Genomic DNA, 25,391 nt, shown 5'->3' on the forward strand with positions numbered 1-25,391 from the left:
GGTTGATAACCAGAGGGCCCAGAAAGGGCCCAGCTGTCTCCTGCAGCTTGCTCCAGGTCCCTTCTTGCCTTCAACACATTATGGAATGCAGGCCACCAAACTAGCCCCAACCCTTCTTTCACTGAGGTGTTCTTTTCAGGAGGCAACTAGCAGCAATAGGGGAGTGAAATGGAATGTTTGACTAAGCCCTGCCTTCCTTGCACTTGAGCACAGAGCTTAGAGACAGTTGGGTAAATCGCAAGCGGAGTGGATCGCAGGAGGAGTGGATCGCAAGCGGAGTGGATCGCAGGAGGAGTGGATCACAGGAGGAGTGGATCGCAAGTGGAGTGGATCGCAAGCAGAGTGGATCGCAAGCGGAGTGGATCGCAAGCGGAGTGGATCGCAGGAGGAGTGGATTGCAGGAGGAGTGGATTGCAGGAGGAGTGGATCGCAAGCGGAGTGGATCGCAAGCGGAGTGGATCACAGGAGGAGTGGATTGCAAGCGGAGTGGAAATTGGGAATTTGGCGATAGTAGGAATTCACTGGTGGGTATAAGGTTGGAAAAAGTCATTAGATTGGAATTTAGCTTGGTCTTGTAGCATAAAAGAAACTGCAAGGTCAGTGGCAGTTAGCAGTTAACAGACAATCAGCTGTAAGTAATTGCTTGATTAGATGGTGAAAGCTGTGAGCGAGAAGCTGATTAAGCAGTTGTAATTTGTTTGACTCTCAGAAGGTATATATTAGGTACCAGTTTGCAAACGCACAGAGCTTGGAGACAGAGCTGGGTAAATTACGATTGGAGTGGATCACAAACAGAGTGGAAGCTGGGAATTTGGTGATAGTAGGAATTTATTGCAGTCGGAAGGTGGTTTCTCACATTCAACTCAAAAGAAGGAGTGGAGCCACAGAATCTGAGGATTCTAAGTTAAATATTTAATATTTAGGTTTGTTGTACTTAGTATCTCAGTGGTTCTTGCTAAGCTTGAGTAAATAGTTTAGTCTTTGGCTAGTTTGCTTTGACAAGTAAAGAGAAAAATTGCAGTGTAGTTTAGATCTAGTTAACAGAAATTATATAAATCAACTTGTATCTAAGTGGTTTATTTTAATTTTCTAATTAGAATGGTGGGACAGCTACGACCCGTAACCTGCAATTCCTGTGCTATGTGGGAACTTCAGGATGCTCATATGTCCCAGAGACCCATGTTTGCAGGAAGTGCCTCCAGCTGCTCGAACTCCTGGATTGCAGGTTACAGGAAGTGGTCACCCCACTGCCAGATCGAGTTCAGAATAGGAAGTAGGTGGCCACCTGGAAGGGTAGAAAGAGGCAGGCAGTGAATGAAACCTCTGGGAGTGTGGCACTCAAACCGATATTCAGCATTGAATACAGGAGGGTGATGGCACCTCAGGAGTGCAGTCCCGAGCATGGCACCGTGAGGCATAGGACTGCACAGGGGGCTACAGCAAAGTGTAGTAATGCAGTAGTAATTGGGGATTCGATAGTCAGTGGGACAGACAGACAGGCAGTCTGCTGTGAGACCTGTAAGGTATGTTGCTTCCCTGGTGCCAGGATAAGGGACATCATGGAGAGGGTGTGGCACATTCTGCGGGGGTCAGGGTACGAGCCAGAAGTCGTGGTCCATGTCTGAACCAATGACCTAGGGAGGAAGAGGGTTGAGGCCCTACAGTCAGCCTTTAAGGAGCTAGGGAGGAAGTTAAATCGCCAGACCTCAAAGGTAGTAATCTTTGGATTACTCCCAGTGCCACGTGCTAGTGAGAGTAGAAATAGGAAAATATGGCCGGTTAATGTGTGGCTAGAGACATGGTGCGGGAGAGAGGGTTTCAGATTCTCAGGACATTGGGATCAGTTCTGTGGCACGAGGGGTCTCTTCAAGATGGACAGGTTGCACCTGCAGAGAGCTGGGACCAATATCCTTGTGGGCAGGTTAACTTGTGCTGTTGGGGATGGGTTTAAACTAATTCACTGGGGGTTGGGCACCAGGGTGTAGTATTTAAAAAGTAGAAACAAGTTGCATAGAGGACTGGGAGAGACAGTTCAAGTTAGAAATAATGCAGAATTAGGTGGGATCATAGAAAATACAAAGTGACCTAAGTTAGGTTTGGAGTGCATTTGTGTAAATTCAGAAAGTGTGGTTAATAAGGTTGGTGAGCTGCAGGTGCAAATAGCCATGTGGTAATATGATGTAGTGTCAATAACTGAGACCTGGAACATGATGTGATGCCTTTGTAATGATATTAATATTTGAACCTTTGTTTTAATTATTTTGTTCATATGAGATCGTGTGTATGAGAAGTGAGCTGGATCAATTCATTTCCCTCAAGCTTGTGATGACTCCATGAGTAAAGAGGACTTGATTCTTGCAGTGCATTGAACTGGCTTTTGATCAAAAAAGGGGAGGATTGGATGCTTAATATTCCTGGGTGCAAGGTATTCAGGAAAGATAGGAAAGGAAACCAAGGAGGAGGGTTTGATTTAAGGAAAATATTGCAGTGCGAGAGAGAATGTCCTTGAGGGATCAAAGACCGAATCTATTTGGTTGGAGTTGGGAAACAATTTACTTTTTTTTATTAGTTTATGGGATGTGGGCGTCGCTGGCAAGGCCAGCATTTATTATGCTACTTGGTGTCTTTTATAGGCCACCAATACAGTAGTGGGAAGGAAAATGCTAGAATCTATTAAGGATGTGGTAACAGGGCACTTAGAAAATAATAATAGGATTGGACAGAGTCAACACAGATTTATGAAAGGGAAATCATGTTTGACAGATCTGCTAGAGTTTTTTTGAGGTTGTAACTAGCAGAATAGATGAGGTGGACCAGTGGATGTGGTGTATTTGGATTTTCAGAAGGCATTCGATAGGGTGCCACACAAGAGATTATTAAACAAAATTAGGGCTTATGGGATTGGAAGTAATATACTAGCATGGATTGAGGCTTGGTTAACAAACAGAAAAGAGAGTAGGAATAAACGGGTAATTTTCGGGTTGGCAGGCTGTAATAGGATCAGTGCTTGGGCCTCAGCTATTCACAATCTACATCAATGATTTGGATGAGGGGACCAAATGTAATATATCCAAGTTTGCTGATGATACAAAGCTGGGTGGGAATGTAAGTTGTGAGGAGGATGCAAAGAGGCTGCAAAGGGATATAGACAGGCTAAGTGAGTGGGAAAGAACATAGCAAATGGAATATAATGTGGAGAATTGTGAATTTATCCACTTTGGTAGGAAAAATAAAAATGCAGAGTTTTTTAAATGGTGAGAGATTGGGAAATGCTGGTGTTCAGAGGGACCTGGGTGTCCTTGTACATGAATCAGTGAAAGTTAACATGCAGGTACAGCAAGCAATTAGGAAAGCAAATGGTATGTTAGCCTTTATTACAAGAGGATTTGAGTATGAGTAAAGACGTCTTACTGCAATTATATAGGGCCCTGGTGAGACCACACCTGGAGTATTGTGTACAGTTTTGGTCTCCTTACCTAAGGAAGGATATACTTGCCATAGAGGGCATTCACCAGACTGGTTCCTGGGATGGGGGGTTTGTCCTATGAGATTGACTAGGCCTATATTCTCTGGAGTTTAGAAGAATGAGAGGTGATCTCATTGAAACATACAAAATTCTTACAGGGCTCGACAGGGTAGATGCAGGGAGGATTTTTCCCCTGGCTGGGGAGTCTAGAACCAGGGGTCACAGTCTCAGATTAAGGGGTCGGCCATTTAGGACTGAGATGAGGTGAAATTTCTTCACTCGGAGGGTGGTGAATGTTTAGAATTCTCTACCCCAGAGGGCTGTGGAGGCTCAGTCATTGAGTATATTCCAGACAGAGATCGATAGATTTTTGAATAGTAAGGGATATAGGGATAGTTCAGGAAAGTGGAGATGAGTTAGAAGATCAGCCATGATCTTATTGCATGGCGGAGCAGGCTCGAAGGGCCAAATGGCCTACTCCTGCCCCTATTTCTTATGTACTTTTATGGAGGAGGGTTAATTTCAGTGAATTGAGGGATCTGGCTTGGGTAAATTGGAGCCAAAGACTGATAGGTGATGGAGCCTTTGTTCAGGCACAGTCTAGGTACATTCCTACAAGGGGAAAGGAAGGGCAACTAAAGCCAGAGCTCCCTGGATGATGGAGTTGGAGAGTGGGATGAAGCAGAGAAAGGGGGGTTATTGACCGGTGTCAGCTTGATAATACAAGGGAGAATCAGGTTGACTATAAAAAGTACAGAGAAGTGAAAAGGAAATGAGGGGCCAGGAGACAGTACAAGAATAGATTGGCAGCTAACATAAAGGGGAATCCAAAGGTCTTCGATAGACATTTTAACAGTAAAAAGGTTGGCAGAAGAGCAGTGGGGTTGACTAGGGACCAAAATGGAGAACGATTGGGGGAGGCAGAAGGCATGGCTGACGTAGTAAACATAGAAGCATAGAAGATAGGAGCAGGAGTAGGCCATTCAGCCCCTCGAGCCTGCTCCGCCATTCAATGCAATCATGGCTGATCATCCAAATTCATTACCCTGTCCCTGCTTTCTCCCCATATCCCTTGATCCCTTTAACCTTAAGAAATATATCCAACTCTTTCTTGAATATATTTAATGAATTGGCCTCTACTGCCTTCTGTGGTAGAGAATTCCACAGGTTCACCACGCTCTGGGTGAAGAAATGCCTCCTGATTTCTGTCCTAAATGGCTTACCCCTTATCCTTAGACTGTGACCCCTGGTTCTGGACTTCCCGACCATCAGGAACATCCTTCCTGCATCTAGTCTGTCCAGTCCTGTCCGAATTTTATAAGTTTCAATGAGATCCCCTCTCGTTCTTCTAAACTCCTGCCTCACAGCGCCAGGGACCCGGGTTCAAATCCGGCCTCGGGCGACTGTCTGTGTGGAGTTTGCACATTCTCCCCGTGTTTGCATGGGTTTTCTCCGGGTGCTCCGGTTTCCTCCCACAGTCCAAAGATGTGCGGGTTAGGTTGATTGGCCATGATAAAAATTGGCCCTTAGTGTTAGGGGGGATTAAATACGTGGGGTTACGGGGATAGGGCTTGGGTGGGATGGCTGTCGGTGTAGGGACCGGGTGCTAGGGTTTGGATGATCAGCCATGATCTCGTTGAATGGCGGAGCAGGCTCGAGGGGCCGAATGGCCTATTCCTGCTCCTATCTTCTATGTTTCTATGTTTCTATGAGTACAAGCCCAATCGACCCAATCTCTCCTCATAAGTCATTCCTGCCATCCCAGGTATCAGTCTGGTGAATCTTCGCGGAACTCCTTCCATGGCAAGAACATCCTTCCTCAGATAAGGTAACCAAAACTGCACACAGTACTCAAGATGTGGTCTCACCAAGGCCCCGTACAACTGCAGCAAGACATCCTTGTTCCTGTACTCAAGCCCTCTCACTACGAAGGCCAACATACCATTTGCCTTCTTAACCGCCTGCTGCATCTGCATGCTTACCTTTAGTGACTGGTGCACAAGGACACCCAGGTCTCGTTGCACTTCCCCTTCTCCTAATCTATTGCCATTCAGATAATAATCTGCCTTCCTTTTTTGACATAGTAAATGAGTACTTTGCATACCAAGGAAATGAGTACTTTGCATACCAAGGAAGAGGACTTTGCCAAAGCTATAGTAATCGAGGAGGTTGCTGGGATTACTGGATGAGATGAAAAATAGAGGAGGTACTAGACAGTCTGGTGGTAATTAAAGTGGATATGTTACCCAGTCCAGATGGGATACATCCTAGGTTGCTGAGGGAAGTAAGGGTAGAAATTGTGGAGGTGCTGGCCACAATCTTCTAATCCTCCTTGGATTCAGGGGTGGTGCCAAAGGACTGGAGGATTGCAAATGTTACACCCTTGTTCAAAAAAGGGGAGAAGGATAAACCTGGTAATTACAGGCCAGTCAGTTTAATGTCGGTGGTGGGGAAACTTTTGGAAACAATAATCCAGGAGAAAATTAAAAGTCACTTGGACAAGCATGGACTAATAAAGGAGAATCTGCACAGATTTGTGAAGGGAAATTTGTGTTTGACTAACTTGATTGAGTTTTATGATGAGGTAACAGAACGGGTGGATGAATGCAGTTGATGTTGTGTATATGGACTTTATAAAGGTGCTTGATAAAGTACCACATACTAGGCTTGTAAGCAAAATTGAAGCCCATGGGATAAAAGGGGCAGTAGCAACATGGATACAAAATTGGCTAAGAGACAGGAAACAGAGTTGTGTTAGTTGGCTGTTTTTCAGACTGGAGGGAGGTATACAGTGGTATTCCCCAAGGTTCAGTACTAGGGCCACTACTGTTTCTAATATACATTAATGACTTGGATGTGAAGGTGTAGGGCACAATTTTGAAATTTGCAGATGACAAAACTTTGAAGTGCAGTAAATAGTGAGGAAGCTGGTACTAGGCTTCAAGAATACATAGACAGACTGGTGGAATGGGCAGACACATGGCAGATGAAATTCAGTGCAGAGAAGTGTGAGTTGATTAATTTTGGTAGGAAGAATGAGGATGGTACAATTTTAAAGGAGTTGCAAGAAGAGACCTGGGGATGCTTGTGCACAAATCTTTGAAGGTGGCAGGACAGGTTAATAAAGCATATGGGATCCTGAGCTTTATAAATAGAGGCATAGGGTACAAAAGCCGGGAACTTATGCTAAACCTATATAAAACACTAGTGCGGTCCCAGCTGGAGTATTTAGTGTCCAATTCTGGGCACCACACTTTAGGAAGGACTGGAGAGGGTACAGAAGAGATTTACTAGAATGGTTCCAGGGATGAGGGTTTACAGTAATGTAGCTAGACTGGAGAAGCTGGGGTTGTTCTCCTTGGAGCAGAGAAGGCTAAGAGGAGATTTGATAGAAGTGTTTAAAATCATGAAGGGTTTAGATGAATAAATAAAGAGACACTGTTTCCAAAGGGTCGATAAACAGAGGACACAGATTTAAGGTGATTAGCAAAAGAACCAGAAGTGACATGAGGAAAAGCTTTTTTACGCAATGAGTGGTTAGGATTTGGAATGTACCGCCTGATAGGGTGGTGGATACAGATTCAATAGTAGCTGCGAAAAGGGAATTGGATAAATACTTGAAGGAGAGAAAATTACAGCGATTTGGGAAAAGAGTGGGGGAGTGGGACTAACTGGATTGCTCTCCGAAAGAGCCGACGCAGACTAGATGGGCCAAATGGCCTCCTTGTGTGCTGTATTATTCTATGATTCCTGCTGTCATTTGCATGCAGTGGAATGGGCAAAGAGTGGGTGGTGCAGTCCAGCCCCAGGGGTTAGTGAGAATTTCTACAGGCTGTTTGTGAGGTGGGGAATCAGCAATAGGACTTTCTTCTGTTTTCTTGCTGGCATCACCAGAAAAAGGGTGAAATCCTGAAGCAAAGTCTAGTCCAGAGTTTAATTTAAAAAAAAAAATCTCTCTTTTCTGGAACTTTTCATCTTGTGGCTGAAATGACTGTTCATGCCTAGCATCCCCAGGTGGTTCCAACTCCTACAGTATCTGCCACGTACACCTGGTGTGACCAAGGGGGGGGAAATTGGCTCCACCCCCTTTGGGGCGATAACTTCGCTGGGGCACTACCTCCAGTGCCCCGAAAAAGTTGGCAGCCCTATGCCCGAAATTCAATGGTAGCACCCCAAGCTGGAGGCGGAGCGCTACTGGAAGCACTCCCCCTCCCTCTTGGGGCGCTCCCATAGAATATTGTGGTGGTATGTGCAGCAGTGCCGTGGTACTGCAAGCCTCCATCCCCCAATTAAAGAGAGGGGCATAGCGCAGTGCGCACCAGGGCCCTGTTGGACCACCGGGGAGCGGGGTGCCGGCAAAAGAGCCCGGCACTCCTCTCTGCCTGATCATGGCCAACACCCTGCCTGGGGAGGCCAGAGGGGGCAGGTGCTGGCAGGCGGCCCAAAAAAAATGGCCACCTTCCACCTGCCCTTTAATTATAGCCGCCCCGGCTGCAAAAATGCCCCCTGACCCTGTCGAACATAGTGCTCGGTGGTAGATCAGGGGGCACAAGCCAAGTTTGCAGGTGGGGTGATGCGCATGGTGATGATGTCATCGCTGGAGGCATGGCGCTACCGGCGCTGTGACTCTCCCACTGAATTTCGAAGGAGACGTTAGCGGCACCGCGTCCGGGCACTAGTTGCTTTGTGCCCCACGAGGGGCACTAATGGGAGGCACAAAGCAACCAAATTTTCCCCCTCAAGTGTTTCTACGCTGATGGCAAACCAGGTCCCAACTGAGGACTGTGGAGGGGGAACCTCTGAATTTGGGAGTCTCCACCACGAGCCTGTCCCCTCATGCCTATAACCTTGTAGGGGCAGACGGAAACGAGCTGAAGGTTGGGACCTAGCATAGTTGAGTCCTGACCATTCATCCGGACTTCCACCGATCTTATGGTGGGAATCCACTAACGGCCATGGATTTTGGGGAATACCGCATCCCTTTTTGTGTTAATGACTCTTTTTAGCACTGAAATTTCTATTAAATGCTGCTGAGTTTTTCAATAAAAATAAATTTATCCAGACCCTTGGACAAATTTCAAATTCCACTGGGCCTCTCCTTAGCAATTCCTTCCACACACCATGTACAATTTCTCTGTCTTGGACCCTAAATAACTAAGGAGAAACTCATGATAAGGCTAATTGCACATTGCCTGTAAAAGGAAAAAGTGTCAGGGTGCAATTTCACACAAGTTCACATTCTTGACTGTCTTACTTGTGGTTAATGATCCCACTCAGGAGATAAAATTAACTGCATAATCTCTTGAAGGTGACTTAAGCTAAGCACAGATTTTTTTTAGGGTACTGAAGGAGGTGGCCCTAGAGATAGCGGATGCACTAAGGATGATTTTTCAGAATTCATTAGACTCGGGAACAGTGCCGATGGATTGGAGGGTAGCTAACGTTACCCCACTATTCAAAAAGGGGGGTAGGGAAAAAGCAGGTAATTACAGACCTGTAAGCCTTACATCAGTTGTGGGCAAAATGCTGGAGTCCATCATTAAGGATGAAATAGCGGAGCACTTAGCAAATGGGGACAGGATAGGACAGAGTCAACATGGATTTACAAAGGGTAAATCGTGCTTGACTAATCTATTGGAATTTTTTGAGGGAGTAACTGGTAGAATAGATGGGGGAGAGCCAGTAGATGTGGTGTACCTGGACTTCCAAAAGGCCTTCGATAAGGTCCCACATAAAAGATTAGCATGGAAAATTGAGGCTCATGGGATAAAGGGGAAAGTTTTGGCGTGGATAGGGAACTGGCTGTCAGATAGAAAACAGAGAGTTGGAATAAACGGCTCATTTTCTGAATGGCAGGCAGTAACAAGTGGGGTACCACAGGGATCTGTCCTGGGCCCCCAGCTGTTCACAATTTACATTAATGACCTGGATCAGGGAGTCGGATGCAGCATTTCCAAATTTGCAGACGACACTAAACTAGGAGGTGGGGTGGGCTCAGAGGAAGAGACCAGGAAGCTCCAGAGCGATTTGGACAGACTGGGCGATTGGGCGGATAAATGGCAGATGCACTATAATGTGGACAAGTGCGAAGTTATCCACCTTGGGTGCAGGAACGGGAGGGCAAATTATTATTTAAATGGCAATAGATTGGGAGAGGGGGAAGTACAGAGAGACCTGGGTGTTCTTGTACACCAGTCACTGAAGGCGAGCATGCAGGTGCAACAGGCGGTCAAGAAGGCAAACGGTATGCTGGCCTTCATAGCAAAAGGGTTAGAATACAGGAACAGGGATACCTTGCTGCAGCTGTACAGGGCACTGGTGAGACCACACCTCGAGTACTGTGTACAGTTTTGGTCGCCTCATCTGAGGAAGGATGTTCTTGCCATGGAGGGGGTGCAGCGGCGATTCACCAGGCTGATACCAGGAATGGCGGGAATGACCTATGAGGAGAGACTATGTAGTTTAGGGATGTACACACTGGAGTTTAGAAGATTGAGAGGGGACCTCATAGAAGTGTATAAAATTCTGACAGGTCTAGACAGACTGGATGCAGAAGGAATGTTTCCCTTGGCGGGTGAGAACAGAACTAGAGGACATAATTTAAGGATAAGGGCTAAACCATTTAGGACAGAGATGAGGGGGAATTTCTTCACTCAGAGAGTGGTGAACCTGTGGAACTCATTGCCACAGAGGGCAGTGTACGCCAGCTCATTAAATATATTTAAGAGGGAATTAGATATATTTCTACGGGCAAAAGGGGTTAAGGGTTACGGAGAGAAGGCGGGGACGGGATACTGAATTAAAGGATCAGCCATGATCTCATTAAATGGCGGAGCAGGCACGAAGGGCCGAATGGCCTACTCCTGCTCCTATCTTCTATGTATCTATGTATCTATGTAAGAGAAAGCTCCATGAGACTTCTCTTCAAGCCAATTTAACAACTTGAGTATCAATCTAACATTGAAAGCTACATTATACAACTATGGCAAGTAATAATTGCCAGGTGTTCATTTCTGCATTCAACCATTGTGTTCTTTCGAGTATTGGTTTGCCATGTTGTAACTTATCAAACAGGATTTTGCCAGTATGTGCTACCGGAGGTCAAAGCATATGTATTAAAATTAAAATCCCATTTGCGTTCCAGGATTTTGACCCAGCGATGACGAAGTCCAGATGGTGTGTGACTTGGAGGGGAAACTTGGAGGTGATGGTGTTCCACTGCACCTGCTGCCCTTGTCCTTCCAGGTGGTAGAGGTTGCGGGTTTGGGAGGTGCTGTTAAACAAGCGTTGGTGAGTTGCTGCACTGCATCTTGTAGATGGTACACACTGCAGTCACGGTACGCCAGTGGTGGAGGAAGTGAATGTTTAAGGTGGTGGCTGGAGTGCCAATCAAGCGGGCTGCTTTGTCCTGGAAGGTGTCACGCTTCTTGAGTGGTGTTGGAGCTGCACTCATCCAGGCAAGTGGAGAGTATTCCATCATGCTCCTGACTTGTGCCTTGTAGATGGTGGAAAGGCTCTGAGGAGTTGGGAGGTGAGCCACTTGCCGCAGAATACCCAGCCTCTGACCTGCTCTAGTAGTTAGTGTTTATATGGCTGGTCCAGTTAAATTTCTGGGCAATGGTGAGCCCCAGGGTGTTGATGGTGGGGGATTCGGCGATGGTAATGCTGTTGAATGTCAAGGGGTGGTGGTTTGACTCTCTCTTGTTGGAGATAGTCATTGTCTGGCACTTTTGTGGCACAAATGTTACTTACCACTTATCTGCCTAAGCCTGAATGTTGTCCAGGTCTTGCTGCATGCGGGCATGGACTGCTTCATTATCTGAGGAGTTGCAAATGGAACTGAACACTGCAAGCATCAGTGAACATCCCCACTTCTAATCTTATGATGGGGCAAAGGTCATTGATGAAGCAGCTGAAGATGGTTGGGCCTAGGACACACCCTGAGGAACTCCTGTAGCAATGTCCTGGAGCTGAGATGATTGGCTTCCAACAACCACAACCATCTTCCTTTGTGCTGGGTATAACTCTAGCTAGTGGAGAGTTCTCCCCCTGATTCACACTGACTTCAATTTTACTAGGACTCCTTGATGCCAAACTTGGTCAAATGCTGCCTTGGTGTCCACCAGTGGCTCTATTGCCTGTTCTTTGTTTTCATCAGTGAGCACTGGCTCTTCACGTCACGTCACTTAAACTTAGCTCCCAAATTCCTAGATCTCTCTGCCGTCAAGACTAGGCTTCTCCACTGGACTAGTGATCTAATGGCCCAGAAATTCGGGTCCCCACGCGTGAGTACGCTTTGGGTACTCACGCGTAGGCCCAACGAAAGTGCCGGTTTCATGCATGCGTGGGAAACCGGAACTTCTGTTCCCTTGAAAGAAGGGGTTGACAGGTGGAACGCGTGCGCCGGAGAGGCAGCGCGTGCGCATTGAGCTTACATTTTTTTTGCAGGTTTCTCCGGGAGGGTAAGTCTCCAGCAGTTACACTTTTAAAAAGTAGGCACAAGGCCTACTTTTAACAAGGTAAGTGGTGAATTAATTAAAATTAAAACATTTTTTCCACAGGTTTATTGTTTTAAAATACTTTAAAGAAGGGTAAGTTTATTTTTAGCCCTGTTAGAAAATGTAATTAATTTTTTCAAAATTTAAATTATTGTTTAAAATAGTTATTTCATGTAATTTATAGTTATTTTAAAAGTGATTTAAAAAAAAAAATTATTTGAAGTTTTAGTTATGTTTTGGGGCTTATAGTATTTATAGGTTTGACAGCTCTTCCTGTCAAATTTATGAATGAAGCATTCCCTGCTACCATTGGCTCTCCATGGCCCACATGATCCCAGGGAACACTTCCAACTAACTGTGCCCCTGGGATACACAAGCACTGCGCGCTGGCAGTTGGAGGAGGCCCAGGATCAGAATGCCACGTGGGCCCACAGCACAACGGCCGGCGCACAAGGCAAGTGCAGGTCAGAGGCTTGCACCCGCGGGAAGCCTCCGACCCGAATTTCTGGGCCACTGACTTGTGGATCGCGAGTGGAGTTCGGGGCCAGGGATCGCGAGAATATCAGTGCTAATTTGATCATGTGCGAGACATCATCATCCAAAGATTGGTGAAGTCAAGCATAGGTCCCTTGCAATCAGAATCAGGGGAATTTATAATGGGGAACAAAGAAATGGCAGACCAATTAAATACATATTTTGGTTCTGTCTTCACAAAGGAGGACAGAAATAACCTCCCAGAAATGTCAGGGAACATAGGGTCTGATGAAAGGGAGGAACTGAAAGAAATCAGTATTTGTAGGGAAATGGTGTTTGGGAAATTGATGGGATTGAAGGCCAATAAATCCCCAGGGCCTGACAATCTACATCCGAGGGCACTTAAGGAAGTGGCCCTAGAAATAGTAGATGCATTGCTGATTATCTTCCAACATTCGATGGAATCTGGAACAGTTCCCATGGATGGAGGGTAGCTAATGTTACTCCACTATTCAAAAAAGGTGGTAGAGAGAAAACGGGGAATTACAGACCGATAAGCCTGACATCGGTAGTGGGGAAAATGCTAGAGTCCATTATAAAGGATGTAATATGCAATCAACCACCACCTAGACCGAAGGGTGTGTTGATGCAGGGTGGGGGGGGGGGGGGCGCGGGAGGTGGAGGACACAAGCACAGTCACAAGATTGGTAAGTGAAAAACAGCAGTTAGCTGTGTTTTATTTTTAGAAAACGGGGGAAAAAAGTTATATGCCTGGCAAAATCCAAAACATATGACGTTCAAAGAGAAAAATGAAGAACAATACCATCACCTGCCCCGGGTGGTTAGGAAGGCAGTCCTTAAATCAGTTTTCTCCAAAAACACTAAGCCAGGGTTACTTTACCACTGGATCTTTCTCAGCCGGTCCAGGGATCACATCAGGCTCTCAGAACTAAACAATATTCCACCCGGGTTCAACAGCAGACCTCTCTGTGGCAGCTGCAAGCTGGGCCCCAACAGCAGCCTTGGCCTTGTCCTGGCTTTCTCCTCAGGTACCGGCCCTGTCCTGGCCCCCTCCTCAGGCCCTTGGCCCTGAAGGGATGCACTATTTGCCATTTGAACTCCTGAGCTAATGGGTAGATTTGCCTCAGGTGTGTTGGAGGTGGGTGTGGCCTCCACCTGAATTGGAGTGAGAGGGGGACTTTGTCTCTATCTGGTGGCCACATACAGTCCATCCACCACAAACCGCCCCCATAGCTCACATATCCCCCCTCCCCCCCCCTCAGCTCCGACCTCCGGGAAGGGGCGCAGGCAGACCAAAGGGCCTCCTCTTTTCTGCTTTTAGTTCATCCTCTATTTTTTCTGAGTTTTCTGTTGCTGTTTTATAACAAAGCACCTGTCCTTCGAGTCTGGCAACATTTTGTTCAATAGTGGCAATATCTTGTTCTGCCTTAAACAGTTTAAACTTGTACTCACTCAACTGCCTATTCACATCTCTCTGCATTTCAAGAATTTGTAGATCTGTACCATTTTCTGGTCGATCAGAATCCGTGAGAACATTCTCAATCTTAGAGTTCTTCTGTCGTTCCTCTTCCAACTGCAATTTCAGCCTTCTGATCTGTGCAAGTAATTCTTCCTTTTCATCGGCCAGTTTCTTTAGCCACACATCTAGTGGTCCATCTCCTGCACCTTCAAGCACTTGAGCAGCCTCTTGAGACACAACTGTAATTGCACCAACAACTGGTTCATGGTTTACATCACCATTAGGTGTGCCTTCTGGGATTATCACCAAACCGCGTTTCTCTATAAGCTCGTCTTTGCCGAATACCCTCTATTAGTTCTTCTACTTTATGTTGTGACACACTACATGTATGTTTTTGTCATTCTAGTTCCTTAGATTTTTCCTCCTTTTCTCTATATAGCTCTGCCATTTGTTCCTCCAATTCCTCAATAACATCTTTTAGTGTATCCACTTGGTAGACGAGGTTAGATTTTCCATTGTCTAGTTGTGCATTGGAGACCATAGCTTTTTTTTGTATTTCTCTTCTACTTCTGATAAGGAATCCCGCAATTCACTGAGTGAAACATCTGGATCCAGAATGCTACTCGTATCCCCACTCCCTCGTCGAGGGGAAGATCCCCCAAGTGAGGCCAGTGTCGCTGCCGACAACCCTGCAACTGCATTTCAAGAAGCAGGCTGAGAAAACGATTCAGCCTTCTCATCCAACTCTTTCTGCTGCAAAAGGGCCTCCATCGCTCCACCAAAGGGTTTTCAACACTGTGTGCTTTGTCCTCCCAGCCACCAGAGGGCTAAAGCCAGCATTCTCCACCATATGTAATCAACCACCACCTAGACTGAAGGGTGTGTTGATGCGGGGGGGGGGAGGTGGAGGACACAAGCACAGTCACAAGATTGGTAAATGAAAAACAGCAGTTAGCTGTGTTTTATTTTGAGAAAACGGGGAAAAAAGGTTCACGTCTGGCAAAATCCAAAACATACGATTTTCAAAGAGAAAAATGAAGAACAATACCGTCACACACCCTGGGTGGTTAGGAAGGCAGTCCTTAAATCAGTTTTCTCCAAAAACACTAAGCCAGGGTTACTTTAAGACTGGATCCTTCTCAGCCAGTCCAGGGATCACATCAGGCTCTCAGAACTAAACAATATTCCACCCGGGTTCAACAGCAGACCTCTCTGAGCCAGTTGTAAGCTGGCCCCAAACAGCAGCCTTCTCCTGGCTTTCTCCTCAGGCCCTTGGCCCTGAAGGGATGCACTAGTTTGCCTTTTGAACTCCTGAGCTAATGGCTAGATTTGCCTCAGATGTGTTGGAGGTGGGTGTGGCCTTCACCTGAATTGGAGTGAGAGGGGGACTTTGTCTCCATCTGGTGGCCACATACCGTCCATCCACCACAAACCACCCCCATAGCTCACAAATAGCAGAGCACTTGGAAAACAGTGACAGGATCGGACAAAGTCAACATGGATTTACAAAAGGTAAATCGTGCTTGACTAATCTACTGGAATTTTTTTGAGGATGTAACTAGTAAAATAGATAAGGGAGAACCAGTGGATGTGGTGTATTTGGACTTTCAGAAGGCTTTCGATAAGGTCCCACATAAGAGATTAGCGCGTAAAGTTAAGGCACATGGGATTGGGGGCAAGGTATTGACTTAGATAGAGAACTGGTTGGCAGATAGAAAGCAAAGAGTTGGAATAAATGGGTCTTTTTCCGAGTGGCAGGCAGTGACTAGTGGGGTACCGCAGGGATCGGTCCTTGGACCCCAGCTATTCACAATATATATTAATGATCTAGACAAGGGAACTAGATGTAATATCTCCAAATTTGCAGATGACACAAAGCTGGGTGGGCGTGTGTGCTGTGAGGAGGATGCCGAGAAACTACAGGATGATTTGGACAGGTTGGGTGATTGGGCAGAAGCATGGCAGATGCAATATAATGTGGATAAATGTGAGGTTATCCACTTTGGTGTCAAAAACAGGAAGGCAGATTATTTTCTGAATGGCAATAGATTGGGAGTAGAGGAAGTGCAACGAGACCTGGGTGTCCTTGTGCACCAGTCACTGAAGGTAAGCATGCAGATGCAGCAGGCGGTTAAGAAAGCAAATGGTATGTTGACCTTCATAGTGAGAGGGTTTGAGTACAGGAACAAGGATGTCTTGCTGCAGTTGTACAGGGCCTTGGTGAGACCACATCTTGAGTACTGTGTGCAGTTTTGGTCGCCTTATCTGAGGAAGGATATTCTTGCCATGGAAGGAGTTCAGCGAAGATTCACCAGGCTGATACCTGGGATGGCAGGAATGACGTATGTGGAGAGATTGGGTCGATTGGGCTTGTACTCGCTGGAGTTTAGAAGAATGAGAGGGGATCTCATTGAAACTTATAAAATTCTGGCAGGACTGGACAGTCTAGATGCAGGGAGGATGTTCCCGATGGTCGGGGAATACAGAACCAGGGGTCACAGTCTAAGGATAAGGGATAGGCCTTTTAGGACAGAAATGAGGAGGAATTTCTTCACCCAGAGAGTGGTGAACCTGTGGAATTCTCTACCACAGAAGGCAGTAGAGGCCAATTCATTAAATATATTCAAGAAAGAGTTGGATATATTTCTTAAGGCTAAAGGGATCAAGGGGTATGGGGAGAAAGCAGGGACCGGGTAATGAACTTGGATGATCAGCCATGATCGCATTGAATGGTGGAGCAGGCTCAAGGGGCCAAATGGCCTACTCCTGCTCCTATCTTCTATGTTTCTATGTATGTTTACACTCTAGAAACTGGTTTACGGTTACCTTATAATCACTACACAACCTTACCTTACCATCTGACTTGGGTACCATCTGACTTGGGTAAAACAACAATGGGTGTAACCCAATTACTCAGATCTAACTTGGTGATAATGGCCCATATTTTCCGATCGCAGGCCTCCCACGGGCGGAGGCCTGCGATCTGGAAAAATCTGCGCCCTTACCTGAGGGCTCCTGGGATGCGCACAGTTCTGATGCTGGGCCTCACCGAACTCCAAGTGCGCAGGGCCCACGTATCCCAGGGGCGCAAGTGGCTCGCAGCATGCCTGGGATCACGTGGGCCATGGGGAGCCAATCACAGAAGGGAATCTCCCTTCATACATTTGACAGGAAGACCTGTCAAATATATGAATGGAAATTAATGAAAAAACATAGTACTGTAAAACTTTAAATCAATTTTTTTTTAAATGACATTTTTAAAATTACTTGAAATTACAATAAATTAAGGGGGAAAAATTCAGTTGGTTTGCGCCTCCCGTTAGCGCCTTAAGAGGGCGCTAATGGGGTGCAAAGCAACTAGCACCCGGGCACGGCGATGTTTGCGGCGCTCACGAAATTAACTAGACATTTTGCGGTGGTGCTAAACACTACCGCCACGATCTCCTGCACCGGCAGATCGTGATGTCAGGCGAGTGTGCAGCGCCCCATTAGCACCCCGGACCGGATACTAAGTGGCGCCCCCTGCCTTACCGCTTGGCATTAGCAACGACAGGTTGAGGGGAGCGTTTTGCAGCCAGGAAGGGACAGGGGGAGCGCTATTTAAAGGCGACCGCTTCCTGCCTTTTTTTGTTGGTGACATTTTTGCCCCACGCATTCTGAGAGAGAGAGAGAGAGACTTCTGGAGAGATTCATCGCTGTGTGAAGGAGTTTTGGGTACTGAGCAGCACTTCGCAGGTTCATTTTGATTTGCCCTTCCTTGTATCGACTTAGAAGAGACAAGAGACAGTGGGGGCTGCACTCTGAGCTCTTTCCCTGGGTCTCTCCATTGTTCTTTCCAGCAGATTTGATGTACAGGTCTCTCCAGGCCGAGATTCAAGGCTGCAATGAGCAGGGGGTGGATGGAGAGCAAGATCGAACCTCCCCTTTAAGAACTGGCCGGCACCAGTGTGTCTGTGTTCCATTGCTGACTGACATCACATGAGCTTCGCCAGCGCTCTGAGGTAGCGTTTCGCTCCTCAGCCTTTGCGCCTTAAGACAGGTATGAAGCGCCTGATTTAGCGCTCCAATTACCTCCAGGGGCGAAAAAAGCCAAGTTTGCCGTCGGAGGCGATAATTAGCGCCAGGCGCTAAACTTTGTGCACGGCCGACAATGGAGCCCCAAACGGGGCAATACTGAATTTCCGCCCCCCGCCCCCCCCCCACAAGTATTTTAAACAAAAATTAATTTAAAAAAAAATTATTAAAGTATTTTACGGGGCTAAAATAAACTTACCTTTTTTTAAAGTATTTTTAAATGATAAGTCAGTGGGGAAAAAAATGTTCTTAAAATTTTTCTACTCCAGGCGTAAGAATTGTAAGGGTTTTCTGCGGGCAGAGGGTCTCCAGAAAGCGGATCTATCCGCCTGCAGAGGCCCTTCTCCAGGGCAGCCGTAGGATCTGTCAAGAGTATTCTTGACAGATCGGAAATGCCGGTTTACAGCGCATGCGCTGTGCATGCCTGAAACCAGCATTTCCGATGTCCCTACGGGTGGGTGCACAGCGCGTACCCACCCGTAGGGATCGGAATATCCGGCCCAATGTTCACAGTTTCTAGTCTTTTGGGTTCTTGCACAACTTTCTCCTTGAGTGCGTATGGTACAGGATGTGGCTTGCAGTAAACTGGCCTTGCGTCCTTCTGCACTCTGACACTCGCCTTGAATTCTTGGATCGGACTGCCTGTTTCACTCAACACCTTCAGATACTGCTTGATGACATCATCTTTCGATGCAAATTTCGATTCCACACAAAAAATCTCATTCCAATCCAGCTTCAGTTATCCCAACCAATTTCTGCCTATCAAGGCAAGCTTGTCTCCTGCCACTACTATGAGAAGCAAGCTCTGACACTGACCCTTGTATTTCACTGGTATGGTGACACTTCATACTACAGGGATTTGCTCTCCTGAGTAACTTCGCAGCTCTACCTTCGATTTCTCTAGTCGATAATCACGCACGCAATATAGCGATTCTGGTACTACGCTCATAAATGCATCAGTGTTGATTTCCATGGGTATCCTGGTTCCTGAGACATCTACTTGGATGATGATGATGTTACTTCGCGAATTGCTGTTAGGTACCTTCATGCTCCTGATGATGTGAATCTCCAGAAACTCCTCGTCCTGCAGCTTCTCTTCAACGGTATGTAGTGTCTGGCGATTTCTCTTTCTAGCATTCAGTCGGATTACTCTTCTGTTGGCACACCTTTGCAAGATGCCCAGTTTTCTTGCAATAGAAACACTCTGCCTTCACATATGGACAGCTTTAAGCGATGCGTTGTACCAGGCACCGATGGCACGACTTCAATGCACAATTAACTTGGCCAGTTGCTGAGGCCTTGGGGCCCAACTGCCTTTTACTTTTAGCCTGTAGCTGATTCACCTCGGTTGTCTGACGACAAAATGGCGCAAAACTCTCTGGAGTATCGGTTGGTCGTATCCATCGACATAGCTATCTGACAAGCAAAGTCAAGTTAGGGGTTGTCACCAATTTATTTCTGATACGTTCATTTTTCAACCCACAAACAAAGCAGTCACGCAAAGCTCGGTCCTGAAAGTTTCCGTAATGACGGTGAATGGACAATGTACTCACTGATACCCTCATCATTTAATTGATCACGTGTTCCAAAACGATAACTTTCAGCAATTTCCAGGGGCTCAGGACTGTAGGGCTGTTTAACATGGTTAGGATCTCCTTCATTGGCGTGTCCTTCGGCTTGGCGGGAACAAGCAAATTTTTCAGGGTTTCATGAAACTCTGGGTCTGCTTCAGTTTAAAAAAAAATAAAAAAAAATGCCCGTTTCATTTCTAAAACTGTCCGGTTACAGTTTACATCATTGGGGACTTCGACAATACTATTCATAACGAAAAACATTTCTAGCCACTGCACATATGCTCCGAAAGTCTCGGTCGCAATGGAACTCGCCCAAGCGCCTTATTATTCCCAGAGGCGTGGCCATCTGGACTCTGGCAATGCCGATAGTTCAGCCACGTGTGATCGAAATTTACCTCAAATTTTTTAAGTTTTTCTGCAAAACAAAGAACCTCTAATAGTCCCTCTGTCAGTTGGCAGGATTATCCTCCAACAAAAAGTTCAGCTACGGAATCCGCATTCGCTTCCTCATCGCCAATTCTGTGATATCTTGAGACACAGCAACAGCACAACATGCTTCCGATAAGAACTGTACTGCATTATTAGAACTAATATACATCAGTCCACCAGGTGGCTCTATTACAGTTTCTTGATATCACGTGGAGTGAAATGAATTGGCTGATGGCTGGCAACTGTGATGGTGGTGACCTCGGGAGGAGGTCAAGATGGATCATCCACTCGGCACTTCTGGTTGAAGATGGTTGCGAATGCTTCAGCCTTGTCTTTTGCACATGTGTGCTTGGCTCTGCCATCATTGAGGATGGGGATATTCATGCAGTCTCCTCCTCCCATTAGTTGTTTAATTGTCCACCACCATTCACGACTGGATGTGGCCAGACTGCAGAGCTTTGATCTGATCCGTTGGTTGTGGGATCACTTAGCTCTGTCAATAGCATGCAGTTTCCTTTGTTTAGCATGCATGTAGTCCTGTGTTGCAGCTTCCCCAGGTTGGCAGCTCATTGTTAAGTATGCCTGGTGCTGCTCCTGGCATGCTCTTCTACACTCCTCATTGAACTAGTGTTGGTCCCCTGACTTGATGGTAATGGTAGAGTGAGTGATATGCCAGGCTATGAGGTTACAGATTGTGGTGGAATACAATTCTGCTGCTGCTGATGGCCCACAGCACCTCATGGATGCCCAGTTTTGAGCTGCTAGATCTGTTCTGAATCTATCCCAGTTAGCACGGTGGTAGTGCCACACAACACGATGGAGAGTGTCCTCAGTGTGAATACGAGACTTCGTCTCCACAAGGGCTGTGCGGTGGTCACTGCTACCCTTACTGTCATGGACAGATGCATCTGCGACAGGTAGATTGGTGAGGATGAGGTCAAGTAGGTTTTTCCTTCGTGTTGGTTCTCTCCCACCTGCTGCAGGCCCAGACTGGCAGCTGTGTCCTTCAGGACTCGGCCAGCTCGGTCAGTAGTGGTGCTACCGAGCCACTCTTGGTGATGGACATTGAAGTCCCCCACCCAGAGTACATTAAGGGTACAGTTGCATAGTGGTTATGTTACTGGACTAGTAATCCAGAGGCCTGGACGAAGGATCTGGAGACGTGAGTTCAAATTCCACCAACTGGGGAATTTAAATTCAGTTAATTAAATAAATCTGGAATAAAAAGCTAGTATCACTAATGGTGACCATGAAATTATCGGATTGTCGTAAAAACCCATGTGGTTCACTAATGTCCTTTAGGGAAGGAAAGTTGCTGTCCTTACCTGGTCTGGCCTATGACTCCAGACCCACAGCAATGTGGTTGACTCTTAACTGCACTCTGAAATGGCCTCACAAGCCACTCAGTTGTATCAAACCACCGCAGTTCAGTTATCTCGAGTGTTACTCTATCAGCCCAAATGTCTGTCCTTGAGGATACTGGTGAATGAATGTGCTTTAATGTAGCTCTTCTCAATTGAGGAACAGGGGCTGTATATAGATATCATCATCCCTGATTCCACTGCTTAGCACACATACCTGTGGTTGATTAACTGTTTCTCCAGGTTTTCTTTTGGACCAGATAGCACACCTGAGTCTCACGGGGGAATTTTAACCCAACAAAACAGATGGGTTACGGTCGGGTGGGAAGTTGGTGTTAAAAACCTGAATGCCGATTGAAAACCTGCCAACTTCTGGTTTTAACGGGGCTGGGCAGCCAGCCGGCTCCGAGGAGGCAGGTCACCTATTTAAATACTATAATAATGAGGCTGGCATGCCTCCGATTTAACCATTTTAACTCATTTTAAATTTAACAGAGGCTGGTCAGGTTTTTGCAGGCCTCGTGAAACCCGCCAGCTAATGGAAGGTGAGGACTGCTGGATCAAGGAGTCAAGTGCCTTTATACTTACCTCCTGGATCCAGTGTCCCTGCCTAACCCACTCTGCGCTCCTCCGGTTCTCTGATCTGCTCTGGACTGCCCTCCCCGTGCGCACTGCCTCCCTTCCTCCTCTCTGCGGCATAGTGCTGCATGTCTGCAGCCTGTCTGCGCCTCAATCTGGCTGCGGGTGGGAAACCGCTGTCTCCAATGTAACAACAACTTCTATTTATGTAATGCCTTTAAAGTGGCAAAATGTCCCAAGGCACTTCACAGGAATGTTTTAAAACAAAATCTGACACCAAGCCACATAAGGAGAAATTAGTGTAGATGACCGACGCCATAGAGAGATTTGAAAACGAGGATGAGAATTTTAAAATCAAGGCATTGCTTAATCGGGAGCCAATGCAGGCCAATGAGCACAGGGGAAATGGGTGAACGGGACGTGGTGCGAGTTAGGACACGGGCAGCCGAGTTTTGGATGACCTCAAGTTTACGTAGGGTAGAATGTGGGAGGCCAGCCAGGAGTGCATTGGAATAGTCAAGTCTAGAGGTAACAAAGGCATGGATGAGGCTTTCAGCAGCAGATGAGCTGAGGCAAGGGCGGAGATGGATGATGTTACAGAGGTGGAAATAGGTGGTCTTAGTTATGCTGCGGATATGCCATCGGAAGCTCATTTCAGGGACAAATATGACACCAAGATTGCGAACAGTGTGGTTCAGCCTCAGACAGATACTAGGGAGAGGGATGGAGTCGATGGCCAGGAAATGGAGTTTGTGGCAGGGGCCAAAGACAATGGCTTCGGTCTTCCCAATATTTAGTTGGAGGAAAGTTTTGCTCATCCAGTACTGGATGTTGGACGAGCAGCCTGACAATTTAGAGGCTATATGGAGAGGTTGAGAGGTGGTGGTGAGGTGCAGCTGGATGTCGTCATTGTGCATATGGAAACTGACATATGGATGATGTCGCCCAGGGGCAGCATGTAGATGAAAAATGTGAGGGGGCCAAGGATAGATCCTTGGCGGACACAGCAACAAAAACAAGAACAACTTGTATTTATATAGCGCCTTTAACATAGTAAAACATCCCAAGGTGCTGCACTGGAATATTTTAAGACAAAAAATTGACACCGATCCACATAAGGATAAATTAGGGTAGGTGACCAAAAGTTTTAAGGAGCGTCTTAAAGGAGGAAAGAGAGGTAGCGAGGCGGAGAGGTTTAGGCAGGGAATTCCAGAGCTTAGGGCCTAGGCAACAGAAGGCACGGCCACCAATGGTTGAGCGATTATAATCAGGGATGCTCAAAAGGGCAAATTAGAGGAGTGCAGATATCTTGGGGGTTGGGGGGGGGAGGTTGAAAACAAGGATGAGAATTTTTAAATCAAGGCACTGCTTAACCGGTGGTAACGATGTGGGAGCGGGATGAGAAGTCATTGCAGGTAATTCTCTGGCTAGGATATGATAGATAAGAATGGAACCGGGTGAGTGCAGTCCCACCCAGATAGATGGCAGTGGAGAGGCGTTGGAGGAGGATGGTGTGGTCAACCATGTCAAAGGCTGTAGACAGGCCGAGAAGGATGAAGAGGGATTTCTTACCTTTGTCACAGTCACATAGGATGTCTTTTGTGACTTTCAGAAGTACCGTTTCAGTACTGTGATGGGGGCGGAATCCTGATTGGAGGGATTCAAACATGGAGTTCCGGGAAAGTTGGGCACTGATTTGGGAGGCGACAACATGTTCAAGGACTTTGGAGAGGAAAGGGATGTTGGAGATGGGGCGGTAGTTTTCAAGGACGAAGGAGTCGATGGGTTGGTTTTTTGAGGAGAGTGGAACAGTACCTGAGGAGAGAGCACCATTAGCAATATCAGCTAATACGAGAGCCAGCAATATCAGCTAATATGAGAGCCAGCAATATCAGCTAATATGAGAGCCAGAAAAAGAAGTTGGGTGGTCAGCAGTTTAGTGGGAATAGGGTCGAGGGAGCAGGAAGTGGGTCTCATGGACAAGGTGAGCTCGGAGAGGGCATGAGGGGAGATCGGAGAGAAACTGGAGAAGAATGCGAGTTAAGGGCTAGGGCAGGGGGGAACCTTAGAGGAAGTTTGGCCTGGTGGGCAAGGGGAAGGAATGGAAGTGGCAGAGGCAGCTGAACAGATGGTCTCAATCTTAGAGACAAAGAAGCCCATGAGCTCCTCACATTGTTGTTGGTGAAGGTGGAGGAGACAAAGGAGAGGGGTTTAAGAAGATGGTTTTCAGTAGAGAATAGAAGCCAGGGGTTATCTTTACATTCCAGGATGATCCTGGAATAGTGAGCAGTTTTGGCAGACGAGAGCAGGACCCGATGGTGCTTTGTGTTCCAGCCAGATCTGGCGGTGAATGGCTAAACCAGTTGTCCGCCATATCCGTTCAAGTCTGCGTCCCTTGGACTTAAGGGAGCAGAGATGAGGGCAGTACCAGGGTGGGAGAGAGTAATGGTTTTGATGAGGACTAGGGCATCAAAGGTAGTGGTGAGGGTGCGGTTGAGCAGATTGGTAACTGCTCAAATGTCGTGGTGAATGGAGCGCCAGAGGCTGGACAGTTGGGATTTCGTAAGTGCAGTTGTAAGAGTTGGGAGAGAGTTTTTTCAAGGGGCGGGCACAGAAGGAAGTAGGGTTGGGAGGGAAAGGTGGATGGAGAGCGATACAAGGAAGTGGTCAGAGTTGGCCTTCTAATGGTCTGTAAGAGTGACCACGAGCTTCCGGTTGCCTGTCACTTTAATTGTCCGCTCCACTCCACTCCCACTCAGACCTCACCGTCCTCGGCCTATTACACTGTTCCAATGAAGCTCAACGTAAGCTCGAGGAACAGCATAACTTCTGCCCCTATCATTTTTCTCCATTTATTTTTTTCTCTCTCTCACGTGGCAGCTGTCTTTCATTCTGCCAGTGCCATTTACACTTCATCGAGAGCCATCTTTTATTTCTTAACTTGTCCCATTGCCATCTCCTTTTGCCTTGCACCATCTCTTCATCTCTCAATGTTTCTTGATCTCTCCTGCTTTTCATCCTATCACAGCCCTTCCCTTTTATTCTTTCCTCCCCTCTCCCCTTTCCCTGCCCTTGCACTTGCTTAAACATCTGTTTCATCTCCAGCTTTTTCTAGTTCTGATGAAGGGTCATTGACCTGAAATGTTAACTCTGTTTCTCTCTCCACAGACGCTGCCTGACACAGCATTTCCTGTTTTTATTTCAGATTTCCAGCATCCACAGTATTTTGCTTTTATATGGCCTGATTTGTGACTGATACAATGGGCATAGCGAGGCCACGTGAGATGGCCGTGTGTATGGGTTGGGGAGTTTGCATTGAGGGGGAGATTAAGGGAGGATAGGAGGGCAGTGAACTCCAGGAGAGCAAGATGAATTGAGATGGAGATTGAAATCACCGCAGATGAGAAGTCACTCGCTACAGAGGCTGAGGGAGGAAAGCAGTGAAGATATCTCGGG

The 25,391-nt window shown here is 46.7% G+C and overlaps 1 protein-coding gene and 1 pseudogene across 3 annotated transcripts in view; both read right to left on the reverse strand.

Annotated features, from left to right (window-relative positions):
• Positions 1-25,391, reverse strand: part of LOC147117492 (zinc finger protein 385D-like) — an 885,325-nt gene that overhangs the window by 648,992 nt on the left and 210,942 nt on the right. The window lies entirely within an intron of this gene.
• Positions 13,718-15,858, reverse strand: LOC147117493 (leucine-rich repeat flightless-interacting protein 2 pseudogene; annotated as a pseudogene).

Source organism: Somniosus microcephalus, chromosome 5 (genome assembly GCF_052327205.1).
Source record: "Somniosus microcephalus isolate GS21.2 chromosome 5, FLI_Smic_1.0, whole genome shotgun sequence".
In the NCBI taxonomy this organism is placed as follows: Eukaryota; Metazoa; Chordata; class Chondrichthyes; order Squaliformes; family Somniosidae; genus Somniosus; species Somniosus microcephalus.